The sequence below is a fragment of the Coptis chinensis genome, chromosome 6, assembly GCF_015680905.1.
Source record: "Coptis chinensis isolate HL-2020 chromosome 6, ASM1568090v1, whole genome shotgun sequence".
Classification (NCBI taxonomy): Eukaryota; Viridiplantae; Streptophyta; class Magnoliopsida; order Ranunculales; family Ranunculaceae; genus Coptis; species Coptis chinensis.
In genome coordinates, this window is record NC_141461.1 from 86,182,718 (window position 1) to 86,202,206 (window position 19,489).

At 40.2% G+C, this 19,489-nt stretch overlaps 1 pseudogene across 1 annotated transcript; it reads left to right on the forward strand.

The window, feature by feature from the left end:
- The first annotated feature begins 14,622 nt into the window (after window positions 1-14,622).
- On the forward strand, window positions 14,623-17,557 carry LOC147495067 (S-type anion channel SLAH3-like; annotated as a pseudogene). The gene is made up of 4 exons (XR_015199545.1): window positions 14,623-14,773; window positions 14,903-15,096; window positions 15,919-16,771; window positions 16,964-17,557. The product of XR_015199545.1 is annotated as an S-type anion channel SLAH3-like (transcript).
- The last annotated feature ends 1,932 nt before the right edge of the window (window positions 17,558-19,489 follow it).

The following is a 19,489-nucleotide window of genomic DNA, read 5'->3' on the forward strand; positions in this document are numbered from 1 at the left end:
ATCATTGTGTCCCGTCTTGACGAGCTCAGACCGAGTCGTAGTGACTGTCAGTTCAGTGGGAATGACGGCTTCCGTACCATAACACAAGGAGAATGGAGATTCGCCTGTACTTAACCGAGCTGTGGTGCGATGAGCCCACAAAATGTTCTCCAACTGATTTGGCCATTGGCTCTTGTTCCTTTTAATCTTTTTCTTCAAATTTTCTAAGATGGCCTTGTTGCTCGCTTCTGCTTGACCATTACTCTAAGCGTATTGTGAAGTAGAAAATGCATGAACTATCTTCCACTTGGCTAGAAATTCTTTAACTGTTCTGCCTTTGAATTGGGGTTCATTGTCCATCACTAGTGTATGTGGCAAACCAAATCTGGTGATGATGTGAGTCCAGATGAAGTTTCTGACATGTGATTCTTTGACATGTGCTAAAGCAATGGCCTCGACCCACTTAGTGAAATAGTCGGTTGCAGCTAAGACAAAGCGAAAACCAGTGCTTTTCTGTGGGACGAATGGTCCCATGATGTCCATACCCCACATGTGAAATGGCCATGGGCTCGCTATACTGATCAATTCACGAGCGGGCTGGATGATGTTGTGGCCGAATGTTTGACATTTTACGCATTTGAGGACGTATGCTTTGGCATCGATCTGCATACGGGGCCAAAAGTATCATTGGGAAATTGCCTTGTGGGCTAAAGAGCGGCTTCCAGCATGGTTTCCGCATTCGCCTTCATGGATTTCCGCAAAAAATCAGTTATTACCCGCCTCGAGTAATGCAAAAAGTGTGGTCCACTAGCAGATTTCCTGAATAACTTATTATGCAATAAGCAATAACGACGTGCTTGATATGGTATTTGCCTGGCTTTGGCACGTTCTGCAGGGAGCGTGCCATGGTGGATGTAGTCCATGATGGGCTGCATCCATGTCTGACTCAACTGATCTTCGGAGAGAGGGAACAGATCGGTTAGAACTAGGGCATGGTCGACCTGGTACGCAGGTCGGTCGACTACTTCAATGAGGAGTTGTCTTGGAACGCAACTCGGTGTTTGAGTGGCTAAGTAAGCTAAACTGTCTACGTGACGGTTCTCATCACGCAAAAAATGATGTATGGTAGCTTTCTTAAAAGAAGGCAATAAATGATGAACGACCTGAAGATATTTCGAAAGGTTACCTTCATGGGTAGTGTACTCTTTTGCGATCTGGCGAACGACCAGTTGCGAGTCACTAAAGACTTGAAGTTCTTGCACACCTAGCTGTAGCGCCATACGAAGTCCCATGATCAACGCTTCGTACTCCACCTCGTTGTTGGAAGATGCGAAGTCGAGTCGAACTGACTTTTCGACCATAGTTCCATCGGGTGACACTAAGACATGCCACTCCCTCCAGGGTTGCTAGAGCCATCTACGAAGAGAGACCCGATTGATTTGATACATTCCTTTGCGTCTGCGAGCTCCATTTCTGGTTCCCAATGTGGGTCATCGACAGGGAAATCTGCTAGGAAATCAGCGACGACTTGACCTTTCTGAGAAATTCGAGGTACAAACTCCATGTGGTGTTCGCCGAGCTCTTCGGCCCATACTGCCATACGAGTAGTCTTGTTTTCTTTGTGGAAGATCTTCTTCAAGGGGAGGTCGGTCAGTACTTTGATCGGATGTGCTTGAAAGTACGGTCTGAATTTTCTTGCCGAATACAACAAAGCAAGTACGGCTCTTCCAAGGAAAGAATAATTCCTTTCAGCTGGCGTGAGCGTCTTACTTGTAAAGTAGATTGGTTTTTCTGAGTTGTTCTCCTCTTTGAAGAGAACTGAGCTGATGGCGAAGTCTGATACTGCCAGATATAGCCCCAGTGTTTCTCCATCTATTGGTTTGGCTAAGACGGGAGGCGTGGTGAGATATTCTTCGAGAGTGGCGAATGCTTGGTGGCATTGATCGTTCCATGAGAATTGCTCGCCTTTTTTGAGGAGTTATAGGAACGGTCGGCACTTGTCTAACGCCATGGACATGAATCGGTTGAGTGCAGCGACCATGTCGGACAACTTCTGTATCTGTTTCTTTGTCTGTGGATCGGGCATGTCTAAGAACGCTCGGATTTGATCTGGATTCGCTTCGATCCCTCATTTTGACACCTGGTATCTTAGAAACTTCCCAAAGTACGCTTGATAAGAGCCCAAAACTGTAGTTTTAACCCCTTAACAATCATACTTTTAGACCAATTATGTGAGTAATAATTAAGATTTAATACTGATTACGTGTTTTTATGCATTTCAGGCTTCAAAGTCTATTATGTGCAGAAATGTGCCACTTTAGCGAGATAAAGGAGCAAAGGTCGGTTGCTAAGGAGTTCTGTGAATAAAGGCCAAGATTCAAGAAGACAAAGCCTTTGTAAAGCTCGGTCAAAAGCTGAAAAGTTAACACGGCGTAAAAAATGAGTACAAGTTTAGGTAGAACTTCCGGCGTATCTTTGGACTCAGACCTCGGAATTGGGAGTATCTTATGTCAAAACAACTGGCTCATAAAGAGTTTTCCAATGGTCCAAGCCTTGGCCCAATCAGAGGAGCAGAAGTGGACGAAACATCTGTCAAAGCCAACTGCAGCTGAAGAGCCCATTTTGGACTAAAGAAATTGGGTTTCGGGCCCAATTTTCCGGCCCAAAACATGGCTCCAAGCCCATGCACGATTTTTGGATCTGAAAGTATAAAAACAAAAGCTTGACTCTTTGTTAATGGCAGTTAGGTTAGGAAGCTAATGTTAATGGAGTTTAGGGTTAGAAAAAGATAGATCTAGATTAGTTTTTAGATCTAGATATAGTTTTTTTATATTCATTCAATTAGTTAGTTTAGAATAATATTTAGTTTTTAGAATAAAGTACTAGTTCTTCATTTCAATTTAGATTATTGCTTAAATTCTTATTTGAATTTAGTTGTCTTAAATTCATAATTAGTTATTCACAATCTTAGTTCTAAATTAGTTTTAATTTCAGTTTAATTTAATTATGTCTTGTTCTTATTATTGTTCTTATGTTGGGAATGGTAGTATAGAAATTTCACATCAAATCATTACTCTCACCATTGTTCCTTTTGGTTTGATTAGTTGAATTTGTTTAAGTCTTGAGAGTTAAGAGTGGAACGAATCCTTACTCATTATATTGAATGATTATGTTTTGAGAGTAAGAAGAATTGATTTAAACGTAAGAACGGTAGGATTACGTATTAGTGTTGTTAACATTAATATTTAGGATTCTACTATTTTCACAGGTTATCAAATGGCGCCGCTGCCATCTTAATCTCGTTCAAGACAAGAATTCAATTGCTTGAATCCAAGGGGCAATCCCCCATTCTCTACCCACCCACCCTTTTAATTTTTCATTCTTATTTCTTGAATTTTCGAAACTGTTCACTGTTTCAGGCATAGGGGCTGCGGATTCACAGAGAAAAACACTGCGGTGAAGGTATTTCTAAATTTTCAAAAATTCTGAAAATTTTCATACATAATACTTAATGTGTTGTTGATTTACTGGAATATTTTCAGAATTTTCAAAGTTGGTTTACCTTGTCAAAAAAATACGATCTTTACAGTGCTGCATTTCAGTTTTCACACCGTATGTTCTTGAAAAACAGACGAGTAAGGTTACTTAGTGAGTTCTAAAAATTCTATAATTTTTACAAGAGTATCTATCCTAAGTCAGGAGTTTGTAGTAAAAATTTGACGAGTTTTTTATTTGTTTTGACCTCTTAAATAGTAGAGTGTTTCCAGTGTGTTTCTGCAGTGTTGCAAACACTTAATATCTGGAATACCAGCCGATAAGGAGAGGTTGTAGAACTCCAATTGCTCTAACAATTTTACAAGAACAAGTAGGATCTGTCAGGAGTCTCCAGTAAAAATTTGGCAATTTTTGGCTTTGTTTTGATGGGTTAACCATTCGGTTGTTTGTATTGTGTCCGAAAACTGTTTATCAAACTTTGCAGGGCAGTAGAGGGACTTTCAAAACTTCGATTGATCTGAAATTTTACAGGCTACTTTATAGATGTCTTAGCAAATTACTGTAAAAATTTCAAATTTTTTGGAGTACGATAAAAGGCCTAAAACTCGAAAACCCTGAAGCGCGACCAGCGCTTCAAACCGGCAGCGCAACCCGCTCAAACACTGACATCTGAAAATTCAGGCGACCCGCCCTAAGCAAAGCTGCGCTCAAAACAACCGAAGCTGGCGCGACCCGTACCCAAACCGAGCTCGACCCACGCTCAAACACTGGACATTCGAAAACCCCGAGCGCACTGGCAAGGCGAGCTGCCACTACCGAGCTGATTTTTTTTGGATTTCCACATTTTTATTCAAATTTTCAATTTTCAAGTTTTTCGGTGTTCTAACTTGTTATATACACCGAACACGCGCGTGAACAATACGCTATTTATAAGCCGAAGCAAGGACGCATTAGGTATTCCTTTCTTCCACACCTCGCGTCTCCGGTTAGAGGTTTCTACTAGTATATCGTAATTGTTTGGAGTGTTGTATGTTTAGTTAAGTTCGACTTAGTCTTGCATGAGATTAAAGGTCCGGTCGAGAAAACAACTAACGTAATTACACGGCAATGTCGACAAACACGTCTATCTAGTATACCACCCATTACACCTCTAGCTACTATTCCACACACACCACGATATAATAGGTGAAGAAAGAGAGCTCCTCTCTCGACTTCTACAAAGCCTTGAAATGATAGCCCCAAATCTTGCATCGTTCTAGCGGACCGATTGGGGATTTCGAATCCCCAAATATTTTTAATTTGTTACCCGTTTTTCATGGTTTAGACCATGAAAAACCTTTATCGGACACGCGTAGGATTGAACAAGTCCTAACAACATTCCACCATCCTACGGTTGGTGCGGAACAAATTAAACCGGGGTATTCCCTTTCACCTTAGCCGATAAAGGCGTCTTGGTTAACTGCCCAAACGCCAAACTCGTGGACTCATGGGCTCAACTTGTTCAATTGTTCATGGAACAATTTTACCCACCACTAAAGACGGATGAAATGCTTCAAAAGATTCATTTCTTCCGCCCGAATCCTCATGAATCCTTTTCGAGGTCCGGAATCGTTTCACCGATCTTCTCATTGAATGCCCGCATCATAATCTTCGCGAAAGACACGCTTGTTCGTGCCTTCTTCAAGGGCTTTACATCGTCATAAGGAGGTTCTAGATATCATGACTGGGGGTAGTTTTCTTAGTAAAGGAGCCTTGAAGCTTATAAATTCTTAGAAAATCAATCTAAGAAGAACAACAATTGGGGAGGTAACGATTCCTCCCCTGCTCCTCTCCTTCTTCTCTTGAGGTTAAACATGATCCCGAAGCTTAAAACTCTTATCGATGCCCTCACTAAAAGGTAGATGTCATCTCTGTTCAACAACAACCACTCCGGTCATGAACATTAACTCTACTCGTTTGTAATGTGCGTTTGTAGTCTTGAGCATTCCGACTTATATTGTCCTCTTGTCTATGCACAAACACCACCACAACCATCACACTTCACCTAGTTAACTCAACATCAAGGACAAGGGAACTTAGGTGACCCGAATAGAGGTTTAGTACCCATAACCCGAACTATCAACATCAAGACATGAAAGCTCAACAAGCTTTAATTCCAATACAACCATCTACGGATTAAAGTAGTAGTGACCTTTGTTGGAGAAACAAAATCAAATTATGCAACAAAACTCCAACTTGATGAAAGATCGGCATGATCAAAACTCTAATATGATGAAACAAACGATGCAAATGATGCGATCTTTGTGCCAAAAGGTTATTGACATGTCTTCTAACCAAAATAATAACCAAACCGGTTTCCAAGTCAAGCGATTACCTAAATCCTAAGTCAACAAACACCGCCTTTGAAATAAAAGCGATATTTATCAGAATGGTAATATAAACCAAGGGGACCTACTGGTGATCCACTACCGCCGTTCGAGTATGAGTAGTTGATAACCAAGTGACTATGCCTAAAGACTACCCGCAAAAAAAAATGATACCATACCAAATATAGAAACTGAAGACCCTACAACTGTAGAAGTACCAGTTAAACCACAACCAAAAGGGAAAACATTACAAGACCCAATAATAGAAAGTGAAGACCCTACACCTGTAGAAGTTCCAATATGGACACCTAGATGGAAAACGGATAGAGATAAAGCAAAGACTAATAATATTTTTATCCCTTCTGCTAAAAATAGCGATAAAGCACCAGATTCCCAAAGACTAGTTGAGTTTAAAAAGGACGAGAATTTTGATGAGATTAGGGAAGTGTTTAAAAATTTGACTATAAACCTACCTTTTCTAAAAGCTATAAAAAGTCTACCTGGACACGCTAAGTTTCTAAAAGAATTGTGCACTAAGAAGAGGAAAACCAACATACCCCACGAAGCATTCTTAAGCTAACAATATCCCTCTTTATCCTAACATAACGGAATTGTTAAGTACAAGGACCACGGTCGTCTCTATCAGTCAATGCACCTTAGGTGATACCTTCATAACAAGCTGCTTTATTAGACACGGGGCGAGTGTTAACTTACTCCCTTTTTATTTATATAAACAACTAGGTCTAACAAAACTTCAACCAACCAAAATGACTTTTCTGCGGTTAGCCGATCGTTCTATTAAAGTATCCCAAGGGTGTAGTTGAAAATATTCTCGTTAAAGTTCGGATTTTTACTATCCACCGACTTTGTTATTCTTGACACGAAGTTGCTCATGATTCCATTCCCATCATCTTAGGGGTCCTTTCTTGGCAACCGCCAATGCCCAAATCAATTGTCGGGATGGCTCAATGACTCTTTTTGGAAATCTTTACGTAGAAGTTAACATGTTTAGACAAAAACAGGGACAACTAGGTTTGCTGTAGAAGGGAAGTGAAGTCCTTTGAGAGTTTTGTACCTCACATTAGTGCGGTGACACTTTAGTTCCCACACTAGTAGATACCCTCTTATGGAAGAAGACAAGGATCCGACAATTTCTACTCCCTAGGCGTAGATAACATCAAGGAGGATTTCCTTCGACTCTTTTGCAACCCTTCTTTTGCCTTCTCATGAGTTCTCTCCTATTAACATTCATTCATCTCTTGGCGCATGATGGAAGAAAGAATTTTAAGCCCTCTATCCCAAGTGATTCTTCTTACCCACCTATTGAGGAATGTCTTGCATATCTCAAGGCCTCTGATGATATAGACCTAAGAACACTAGTTGAACACCATTCACCCACCTCACATCCTCATGTCACTCATTCACCTTCCATCACGAATGTTCCTCACCTTCTACCTTTTCAAAGAACCATTGAGTTTGTACTTGACCTTGGCGTTTCTCCTATGCTTCATAACTATCTAAAACCAACTGGTGAAGAAGTAACACCCAAGGACAAGCCACCTGACACATTTTCATTTTTTTCATTTTTTCCATTTTTTCCTTCTCAAAATTATCCACATCCTACGTATCTTCCACAACCATCAATTTTCTCACGTTCATTTACTTGGCATCCCTTTCGTAAGAGGACAAAGAAGAAATTGTATGCTCAATTAGGTTTTAGATCTATAAGGCTTTGCTCTCATTCCACTAAACTACGTCATAGGAAATCTTGGTGCTTAATTCTGTTTGATGGTGCATTCCATGTTAATTATTTGTGGAAAGACCCACAACTTTTTTGATTGTTGATATATGGTAAACTGTATTTTAATACATATATATTAGTAAGTCTAAGGAATCTGACTTTAAAAGACCCAAGTTTTCGTACAATACCAACTTTCTGGAGTATAGGCCAAACAAAATTTTCAAACTTAAAAAGAGTTTTCCAATTTTGTTTGGGGGTGGCATTTTTTAGTATTCATTTTAAATCATGTTGCCACCCTAAGCCCGTCATGTTTACTTCAAGAGAGTTTGTGTTAGTTAGTACGCACTGCCGGTTTAATTGTGCTTCATATTATCATATCATCTTTACAATATTTCATTCACAGTGCGCCAATTTTTGCCACGTTTCTATGATAAATTCTTTCCTTATCTCTTTACACTTTGAGGAAAAAGCGTTCATTGTTTGGGGGTGGGATAGAAACATTTGCAAAAATTAGACACTTTTAGGATGTAAATTACGACTTTTATTTATAAAATGTTAAAATTATAAAAATTAGTTAGTTACATAATTTAATTGTGCTATTGAATTGTTTCATGAACCCCCTTCTCCCAAATTGTTTGGGGTGGTATAGAAACACGATGTAAATGTTAAGCACATATTAGGTTGTATATTACGTGATTATTTGTCTTAAAAATAATAAAAATAAAAATAAAAATAAAAATAAAAATAAAAAATTTATGCTATACACTTAGGAATATTGGTATTGTTTCTTTCTCTATGCTCTTAATAATCTAGAAGTCTCACGTAGCTTTTGTATTAGAATAGTTTTTAGAAACTTAGGTTACTATGTAGGTAATAATCTTTGCATCTATCTATAAATATATTACATGAGTATCTATGATTGTTTGGCAGTAAGTTTCTGAAATCTAGGCTAGAGTATTTATTCTACAAATCCTGTGAGAATATAGCATAAAGTCTTATATGAGTGAAACATTTGAGAAATGATACAAGGGAGAAGTATATTCCGAATAGAGAAATCACACGTCCACTTGCATTGCTTGACCACTATATCATGTCCTAAGAGAGAATTAGGCCCTTTTGGATCGATATAGCTAGAAATTCGACCTAAGTATATTTTCATTAGTAAGCCCCAGAAGTCTTTCATTAGCCCTTTCATAAACCACAAATCCTTTACCCTCTGTTACAAAACAAAACAAAATAAAAAATTCAACCTACCCAATTTAGATAAGTCCGAGAATAGAATAAGGAAGAAAGAAGAAGAGAAAACCTGGTAAACAAAAGTTAGTTAATTGCTTGAAAAATAAAGAAAAGAAATTTCCATCCAAAGAAAAGAAAAATAAAAATAAAATAAAATAAAACTCCAAAAAAATAGAATAAAAAGAGTCAAAAGCCAAAGAAAAAAAAAAAAATATGGCTAAGGATGGAAACAAAGTGTAGAAGCAAAAGTAAATAACAAGGTTTTCTAGTTTACATAATATGAAGACTCTATTATCTCGGACTGTCCTTTTTGAATATCCATTTCCTTCCTTCTTAAACCATCTCCTAATCCCATGACACCTAATAAAGACCTCTATCTCAATTAGGAATAGGTTAGTGGGATAGTAAGTGGCGATGTGTTTGATCAACTTCGGCTTCCTTTGTGTGTCATTGAGATTGTAAGGTAAAAGTATGCCCATTCGCATTAATGGAGTAGCAAAACTTGAGTGGAAAAATCGAGTGATTTTTGTCTTGACTTTTATGTGAGAACCTACTTAAGGACGCTTATTCCAAAGTTTCAGAAACGGACTGTTCTGCATTTCATAGCATTACTCATTGTATATATGTTTATTAAGTAGATGATTGATTATTATGCATATATTAGCTTAGGTTTTAGACATGATTATTCGATTCATTGCTAGTAAGATGTATAGATAATTGAGACATAAATAAGGAAACAATAGTTTTATTTCTTAGTCGTTGTAGTATAGATGAAGTTTGTGAGTATCTTCACTGGAAAACTCTCACGAGGTTATAACTTCGTCCATTAGGGAATTCCTAGTGGTTTAAGGCCTTGTTGCATATGGTCAATGCAATCGACTCAAATCAAACGAAACGAGTAGATAGAACTCCATTTTGGTCACTTATTCTAATTTCTCATCTTTGCTTGAGGACAAGCAAAATGCTGTTTGGGGGTGGTTTGATAAGAGCCCAAAATTGTAGTTTTAACCCCTTAACAATCATACTTTTAGACCAATTATGTGAGTAATAATTAAGAGTTAATACTGATTCGTGTTTTTATGCATTTCGGGGCTTCAAAGTCTATTATGTGCAGAAATGTGCCACTTTAGCGAGATAAAGGAGCAAAGGTCGGTTGCTAAGGAGTTCTGTGAATAAAGGCCAAGATTCAAGGAGACAAAGCCTTTGTAAAGCTTGGTCAAAAGCTGAAAAGTTAACACGGGCGTAAAAAAATGCACAAAGTCAGTGAGAACTTCCGGCGTATCTTTGGACTCAGACCTCCGAATTGGGAGTATCTTATGTCAAAACGACTGGCTCAGAAAGAGCTTTCCAATGGTCCAAGCCTTGGCCCAATCAGAGAAGCAGAAGTGGATGAAACATCTGTCGAAGCCAACTGCAGCTGAAGATCCCATTTTGGACTAAAGAAATTGGGTTTTGGGCCCGATTTTCCGGCCCAAAACATGGCTCCAATCCCATGCACGATTTTTGGATCTGAAAGTATAAAAATAAAAGCTTGACTCTTTGTTAATGGCAGTTAGGTTAGGAAGCTAATGTTAATAGAGTTTAGGGTTAGAAAAAGATAGATCTAGATTAGTTTTTAGATCTAGATCTAGTTTTTTTACATTCATTCAATTAGTTAGTTTAGAATCATATTTAGTTTTTAGAATAAAGTATTAGTTCTTCATTTCAATTTAGATTATTGCTTAAATTCTTATTTGAATTTAGTTGTCTTAAATTCATAATTAGTTATTCACAATCTTAGTTCTAAATTAGTTTTAATTTCAGTTTAATTTAATTATGTCTTGTTCTTATTATTGTTCTTATGTTGGGAATGGTAGTATAGAAATTTCACATCAAATCATTACTCTCACCATTGTTCCTTTTGGTTTGATTAGTTGAATTTGTTTAAGTCTTGAGAGTTAAGAGTGGAACGAATCCTTACTCATTATATTGCATGATTATGTTTTGAGAGTAAGAAGAATTGATTTAAACGTAAGAACGGTAGGATTACGTATTAGTGTTGTTAACATTAATATTTAGGATTCTACTATTTTCACGGGTTATCAACGCTCCAAAGAGGCATTTTTCTAGATTCAGCCTCATTCGAGTTCGGCGTAATCTGGAGAACGCTTGCTCAAGGTGAGTGAGGTGGTCGCCTGCTTTCTTACTTTTGACGACCATGTCGTCGATGTAAACCTCCATGGTATCTCCTAACATGTCCTGGAACATGTCAGTTACCAGACGCTGATATGTCACTCCAGCGTTCTTAAGGCCGAACGGGAGGACGTTGTAGCAATAAATTCCTTGCTCGGTAATGAACGAGGTCTTCTCTTGATCCTCCTCAGCGAGTGGGATTTGGTTGTATATGTTGTACGCGTCCATGAAGGAGAGAAGTTCATGACCACAGGTTTGGTCGACAAGTCGGTCAATGCGAGGTAGAGGAAAACTATCTTTCGGTGTTTCCTGATTGACATTCGTGAAATCAACGCATAGGGGAACTGTTCCATTCTTTTTGGGGACCGCGACGATGTTGGCGATCCAGTATGGATAGTCAACTTTTCTGATGAAACCGACTTGCTTGAGTTTGTCGACCTCGTCATTAATGGCTTTCTGAAACCGCAGGGATAAGCGGCGAGGTCACTAGCGAACTGGTCTAGCATTGGGGTTTACATTTAATCTATGACATGCTACATTGGGATCTATTCCAGGTACGTCGATATACGACCAAGCGAAAACATTTTTATTCATGGCCAAAAAGTTTACAAGTTGGGCCTTGAGTGTAGGGTCAAGGTTAGCCCCTACATATACAAACTTGGGATCATCATCAGTTCCTAAGTTTACTCGCTCTTTGTCTGCATGCTGAGGTGTTGTCTTTGGCGCTGATACTTTCTCAGATGGTGATATTTTATCGATCTGAGGGAGAGAGAAATTGGTCGCCCGAGCTGGAGCAATATCTTTGGTGACGAGAACAGGGGCTGGAATGGCCTCTGTGATCATGATAACAAGGTCTGGAGTGACTTCTGGAATTGATATTTGTTGTGCGACACATGGCGGCGTGACTGTTGGGATGCTAACTGGTGGGGCAACAACAGTGGAGGTGACTTCTGGGGTCTTGACTGCTGTTTTGACAACAACTGACGCGACTTCTGGGATCAGTCCTGGTGGATCACCAATGGTTGGGCTGACTTCTGGAGTTTAAAGGGACGAATGAAACTTCTTGTTGGAGCCCCCAGCGTGCTGTTTTGATGCGTTGGCGCTGACCTCGACAATCAGGTCTTTGGCCATTGTATAACTGGTGGGCTCGTTGCTTGTGTGGATTGGTCCACTGTCGATCCTACTTGCTGACAGGATTTGGTTATAATGATACGCTTCCAGTTGATTGCTGCGCAGCTCCATCATTCCTCTGGGGCCTGGGAAACGGAGAACTCGATGCAATATTGACGGTACGGCTTGCATTTGATGGATCCACTATCGACCTAGTATGGCATTATAGGACGACTTGATGTCCAGAACGCTGAAGCGTGTATTGCAACTGACTTTGTCTTCTTTAGACCCTACTGATACTGGGAGTATGATGTCACCGACGGGGTCGGCCCTGGAGCCATTGAACCCATAAAGGGGAGCAATCGGATCTATAAGAACTGACTTGGGTAAACTCATTTCTTGAACAATGTGATAGAATAAAATGTCACACGAACTCCCAGGGTCGATCAGGACGTGCTTTACTGTCCAGTCGCTAATCTTGACGTGGACGACCAGTGCGTCGTTGTGAGGGAGGCAGACCTTGTTGAGGTCGGCCTCTGTGAAAATGATATCTCCTGAATTGCGACCTGAGCTGCTGAGGCGTGTCTTTACTGGGAAGTAAAATGATACACTTCCTGAAGAGCGCCGACACGACGTCTTTTATCTCTGGAGGAGGTTACGGAATCATCGGGAAGGTAATCATGTGAATGGTTCCGCATTGTCCGCGATCGGCGAGTGTTGTCTTATTTCGTGGCGAAACGGTCTCTGGGACGTCCTCTGCTGTAAGGGCGAGCTTGAAACTCTTGGTGGTGACCGCGAGGCGGAGATCGACTGCGTACTCGGCAAGCCATGAGTTTATGGCGCAAATCACCGTCAGGAATATTGGTGTATTGTTTAATATGACCAGCTTCCACGAGGTCCCGGAGATAGTGCTTAAGCCCCCAGCACGCATTGGTTTCATGGCATTTTGCTTTGTGGAATGCGCAGTAGGGCTTGTCAGGTCGATCTATTGGCTGCCTCACATCTGGTCGGAAGTATGAGGCTCGTTGGATCTTGTCCAGTATGTAACTGGGGGAGCATGTCAAGACAGGGAACTCTCTGCTGTTGTCCTGTCAGGTACCTGCCTTTGGTGCCAGCGACCTGGATCGCTTTTTGGCACGCGGGGTATGATCAGAGATCACTGCCACCTCCTGGTCCTCGGCTAAACCACTGGACTTCAAACTTTCTTGCAACTTGATATACTTGTCGACCCGAGCATACAGTTCGGACAGCGTTTCTGGGCGCTTTTTCATCAGTGATCTGGAGAGGTCGGTATTACGCACTCGACAGGCGTTAGAAAATGCCAGTGTGGCAAAAGACTCTTTCAGTCCGCTTTCCATACACAATTCGTTGACCTTGAACCGTCCTAAGAATTGGCTTAATGGTTTCATCTTCCCGGAATGAGAACCTGAACAGGGAATCAAGATCCACTTTCTTTTAAATGCGCATTGGCACGTATTGACTAGCAAACAGATCAGTAAGTTGTTCAAAAGTTTTAATAGAATCAGGTTCAAGGGAGAAGAACCAATCAAGTGCGCCATCTTTGAGACCGGGCTGAAAATAATCGGCAGTGAAGGTGATCAAACTCAGGAGAACTGTAGAGTGCGAGACTTTGAATGTATCGAGCCACATGCTGACCGGGGCATGTGCTGCCATCATACATTGGGAAACGTGGCTGGATAAAATCTTGAGGAGAGGGTTTATTGAGGACCTCAGAACGAACGGAGACGCGCGGTATGTCTTGAGCATCTTTTGAACAATCTAGGTCGCATCCTTTCTTCGCGACTCGCCTATCTTGTGTGATAATTCGTTAATCTGTTGATTAACTTCGTTGATGCCGTTCTCAGCAACGTTACCGACTGGTTGCTGTTGGTAAGCATCCACTTGTGCTGTTGGTAAGCATCCACTGAGCAAGAAAATGCTCTCGTTTGTTAAACCCAGCTGATCTGCGAGGTTTTGGACCTGAGCTTCGAGGCTGACCATGCTTCGTGGGCTTGAGAATTGTTGGCTTGTGAGTTGATTGAAAGTGATTTCTCAAGTAATCGAAACCACAGATGGCGCCAATGTAAAGGGTTGTTTTGGTTTTCCTTTAAAGATAGTGAAGAGAGGGGAATGGGTTGAGGTTTTCTGGAGAGACCGAGTTCGCTGATGAGCGAGCTGCCTACGTATCCTCTCTTAGTTTTTCAGAGGAAAACTAAGAGAGGAATCAAGTCTCACGTAGTTCAAGTAGGTGGTATTTATAGGCCTATGGAAGTGTCGTTCCTAGAGACACGTGTACCTCTTGCACACATGTAGGGTGGAGATTGTGTATGAGTGTTGGGCTGGTTTTAGTATAAGTCGTGTGCTGATTGGGAGTTGGCGCGGTAGTCCCTATTTCCCGGTGGTGGGAAATATAAGTAAGATTCTGGTAATGATTACACCTGGTGGTGACTTTATCCGAGTTGCTCGTCTGGCCGTTTGTTAAATCTTGAGACATCCTTGATCGAGCTTAAACGTACCACCTACATGAAGGGAGTTGCTCACAGATTGGCCTTGGAGGTCGATGTCTTGGGTTCGCCTATGCTGCGCGCGTGTGCAATATTCCTTGATGAGGATATTATTACTCTTCTTCACAAGGGAGCTGCCCACAGATCAGTCTTGGAGGTCGATGTCCTGAGTTCGCTTATGCTTAACGCGTGTGTGACATTCCTTAATGAGGATATTACTCCCCTACACCAAGTATCGTAAAGTCTCCCCTCTCAGCCCATATCATTTGTAGATGCAGTTCGGAAGGGGTAACTTTTAGAACCTAGTCTGCAGCAGCCAAAGAATGCAAAAATTGATAAGCCGAAGGATACTCAATTTGAGAGTTATAGAACTCGGTCTGGGAAACAGGAAACTGAACCAGAAATGAGTGCTTCACAAAGTGCTAGGCTTGAGTACTTACCAGTGCACCGCTACTATGATGCCTTAGAAGGGCCAGAACTGGACACTCTTAGGGTACTCTCTCTTTCCCACTGGAGTCTTTAGTTATATTTTCAATTGTTGAATGAATGAATGGCCTGCTCTTATAACAACTAACGAAACATTTTCTTACACTTTGTTCTCGAATATTTCTTTTACATTTTCGCCAAGCAAAATGTTCTTTTATGTTTTTTGAAAAGATTATGGGATTAGGCAGACTATTAGACCAAAGAATAAAAGCTTACAATCTCCCTAAAGAGTATGATCTTCAAAATCACAACAAAGCAATGCTACATGGCTACACTCCTCCCTAAGAGTGTACTGTGGTCATTAGAGGGAGGCTCACATACAAAAAACATATTACCCCATCGCCCAAGGACTACCAAACCTCCACTCCTCAAGAGCTATCATACTAAGCTCCAAACCGCCACCAAACTGCTCAAGAAGACAACAGGCAAACACACAATTCTGATATGAAGCATTCAAAAAGGTGGCGAACTGTGGCGTTGGAAGGTTCTCTACCATCACAATAAGATTATCATTGATCTCTTAGCGACATAACTTTACTGTTAACCCAAAACACCTCAAGAAAAACAACTCTTCACAACCAAACCCGATCAACATGCATGAAGCATAAACCAAAGGATAGACAAGGAGAGGCCTCTTTCAACCTTCTCTTTGGATCATTTCGCTTTAAAATTATACTCTTACCATGCATTAATTCATGCTAGGTACGTCACCACTCCATTATTCAACATTCAAAGCGTGTTGGCCGTTCTAGCTAATAATTTTTATTTGAGGGATGAAGGGGCGTGTGTTCCAGTAAAGACAAATGATGGAAAATATTTTCTAGTTTGATACTATCAGTACAGTGGGGAAAGAACATTGGCTAATTTCTGTGTTTTACATCCTTCAGGCTTCAGAGGAGTTGGTCCTTCCAGAAGACTTGCATTGCAGTGGCCATTCCTTCTCCATTATCCAGTTTCTTCATTTGGTGTTTGCCTTGGTCTTAGCACCCAAAGTATCCTTTGGAAGACCATTGCAACCTCTTTGGCAACGCGTTTCCTCAACATATATAGACCTAGACGTCAATCTCATCCTCTGGTTCATCTCTGCTGTTCTTACTGCCACTGTGTCTTTCATCTACTCTCTTAAAATCATCTTTTACTTTGACGCTGTCCGGCGTAAATTTTACTATCTAATTCATATCAACTTTTTTTTTGCCCCATGGATAACCTTATTGTTCTTAGCACTGGGGTCTGGGGATACCACCTTCTATTTCTCTAGAGAAGAACCTGCCCGCACCTCTCTGGTATATTCCTAAGACTCCGATCTTCTGTCTTGAACTTAAAATCTACGGACAATGGATGTCAGGAGGTGGAAGGAAGCTCTCAAAGGTGTCCAGTCCTGCAAACCATCTCTCAATTGTTGGGAACTTCGTAGGCGCATCCTTGGGTGCACTAATGGGACTTGGAGAAGGGGCCATCTTTTTCTTCGCTGTTGGTCTGGCTCACTACATAGTTCTCTATTTGTAACTCTGTATCAGAGGCTTCCGACAAATGAGACACTGCCAAAGGAACTCCATCCAATGTTCTTTTTGTTTGTTGCAGCTCCTAATTCTGCTTCTGTGGCATGGGTAAGGATTGTGGGCAACTTTGGTTACGCGTCAAGGATTTCTTACTTCGTGGCATTGTTCTTGTACATCACACTAGTAAGTCTATCTACCTTTACCATCTATTTCCCTTTGGATATAGGAAAATGAGGGAAAATAATAAAAGGTCTATGAGTGGTTCATTTGGCGTCATATTGATCTGGTCAAAATAGGCTTAGTAGCATTTTGTTATGTGTGTACTTTGTAGCTAGCTTCTTGTTCTCACTTAGCTTGATTCTGTTTCTTTTGTAGGCTGTCCGCGTTAACTTTTTCCGAGGATTTAAGTTTTCCTTGGCATGGTGGGCTTACACTTTTCCAATGACGGGGGCTGCAATAGCAACCATAAAATATTCAAACGAAGTAAAAAACCCAGTAACTCAATCTCTGTCCATCATTCTCTCTGCCATTTCTACTCTCACAGTAACAGCTTTATTCATTACTACTATCATTCATGCTTTTGTGCTACGGGATCTCTTCCCAAACGACATTGCCATTGCCATTTCAAAGAGAAGGATAACAGATAAGAAATATGGACATGTAAGAACACCGAGCTCAGACCCCAATGCCGTTGGACAGTCAACAACAAGCTTAGCTGACAAAGACATTGATGCTGCCTTTGCCAATTGGAGTCACAAAGCAGATATATAGTACTTGTTAGTCAGATGACCACATTTTGGTAGACTTGAGAAGTTCTATGATGGGATACCAATATGCAAGATGATACCACTGAAAAATTCTTGATAGGAAGTACTTTTCTGTTATGAACCTCATTGTATTTTCTGTACACTTTGAGCAGGAAAAAGGTGGTGTGAATGTTGTTACTGAAAAAGAAAAAAAAACCAAAATTTGTTGAAATGCTATTAATGAGTTATAAGTTAGTTATTACGTCTACTGATAGGATGTTTCAGATTTTTCCCTTGTCTAGTTTCTAGCGTGAAATCTGGATAGTTGCCTTTGAATTTTGTTGAATAGACAAAAGATTTTCTTCAAAGAGTTATACGTACAGGATTTCACGACAATTGACAATAACCTTTTGAACTTTTGTTGATTAAGTAATCTATGAGTCTTTAGAGAACACTGATGGGCTGCACCCTTTTTGTTTTTTGACTTCTCACATTCTTCTTTCGCTTTTAGACTGAACGAAGCGGTTCTAATTGGTTCATTTACTGCTTTTGCTCAATCCTCAGACGTGCCAGTAGAGTTTTGATATGTAATTATATATGCATCATCAGAAAATCAAACTTTTTTCACACTTACTAGCAAACGTACTCGGTTCTACACAGTATACAGCTTTGCTTTTTGGATTTATGAGCAGAAAAATATGTTATAGAACCATCAGTTTGAACTGAACAAGTCAACAATATACAGTAAGTCCTACAACAAGTCAGAGCACACAGCTCAAGTCAGTTGTAACTATTCCTGGAATAATACCATGAACAACCAAGGGCTTCATTCTTTTCCTAGTCGCCTGCGTGCTGTTGTGAACAATTGATAATTGAATACATGGTAAACAAGCTACTTTAAATGTAGAACATTTTCCCAACCACTACTGAAGAGCTTTGATATGGTAATTGAGCGTACCTGAAAGACTCCCAGGAATAAAAAATAGTCACATCAACTCTAGCAATGACCATCTTCTTCTTCTTTTTTCTTTTTTTTTTAGATAAACAGCAATGACCATCTTCATGCTATTCTAGACTTCCATATTCCCAACACTGATACCAACAGCAAAATAATCCCGATAGCTTTCCAGCGAACAGATTCTAGACAAGACTGCTAAATGGACTGTGGTTTACATGCTTTTAAGGACCATTAAGCCAAATCCAATACCAAGAAAAGTTGCAATAGAGATCCCAAATATGCCTATTAGAATTGCAGGCAGTGCCAAAGAGGTCCATCCTTTGTTTGTGGCCATCCCACATGCTGTTGTAGGGCCACCGATGTTAGCATTTGATGCCAGTAGTAACACTTTTGTATCAAAGTGCAGTAGTTTTCCTACTCCAAAGATCACAGCAAGATGGACTGATACTTGGATCAGAGCAAATACAAAGATACTGGGGGCTGTGTGAATAACATTCCATATGCTGCCATTTGCACCCACCACAGTAAAAATACCTGCTCACAAATTCGAAAGATCATCAAGTTGGAAGATACTCATTTTGTTCCGGCTTTCCAAACAAAGAAAGAAAAATTGACTCTCAGTATACAGTCAAATTTGAAGATAATATTGTACACAGGTTCAAGCAGTCCAAAATGTTATTTTTGTTTAATTTTAATGATGTCCAAGCCACTGAAAGGCAATTGACTTGATTGACAGGTAAAAGAGATGGAGTCCGTTGAAATCAATGTCATATGCAAACATAACAAATTTATCTCCTAAAATTCATTTGTACAAAAGGTTATGTTCATCGCAACCACACTGATCATATGCCAAAGTTTATAACGAGTTCTTAATCAAGTGAGTGACAGTAAGCCCACTTCAACTTGAAACAGGGTCTGGGATGAGGAATACTTCCAAGTTCATTGTTATCACCCAGGCACACACAATCAAATTCATTATCATCATTTTGTAATCTGTGAAGATCTCAAGGCTCGTTTGGAAAACTACACCGACAAGCCATATGAGAACGGAAGACACACTTAGACACATAGGGCGCATGCAGATTTTTTTGCCTAAAAAGCATAAATCACTTCAAGTTCACTTGATTACAAAACTAAAATAGAATATGAAAAGCAGAAAGAAGTTATTCTTGTCGAAAACAAAAAAAATTAGCATTG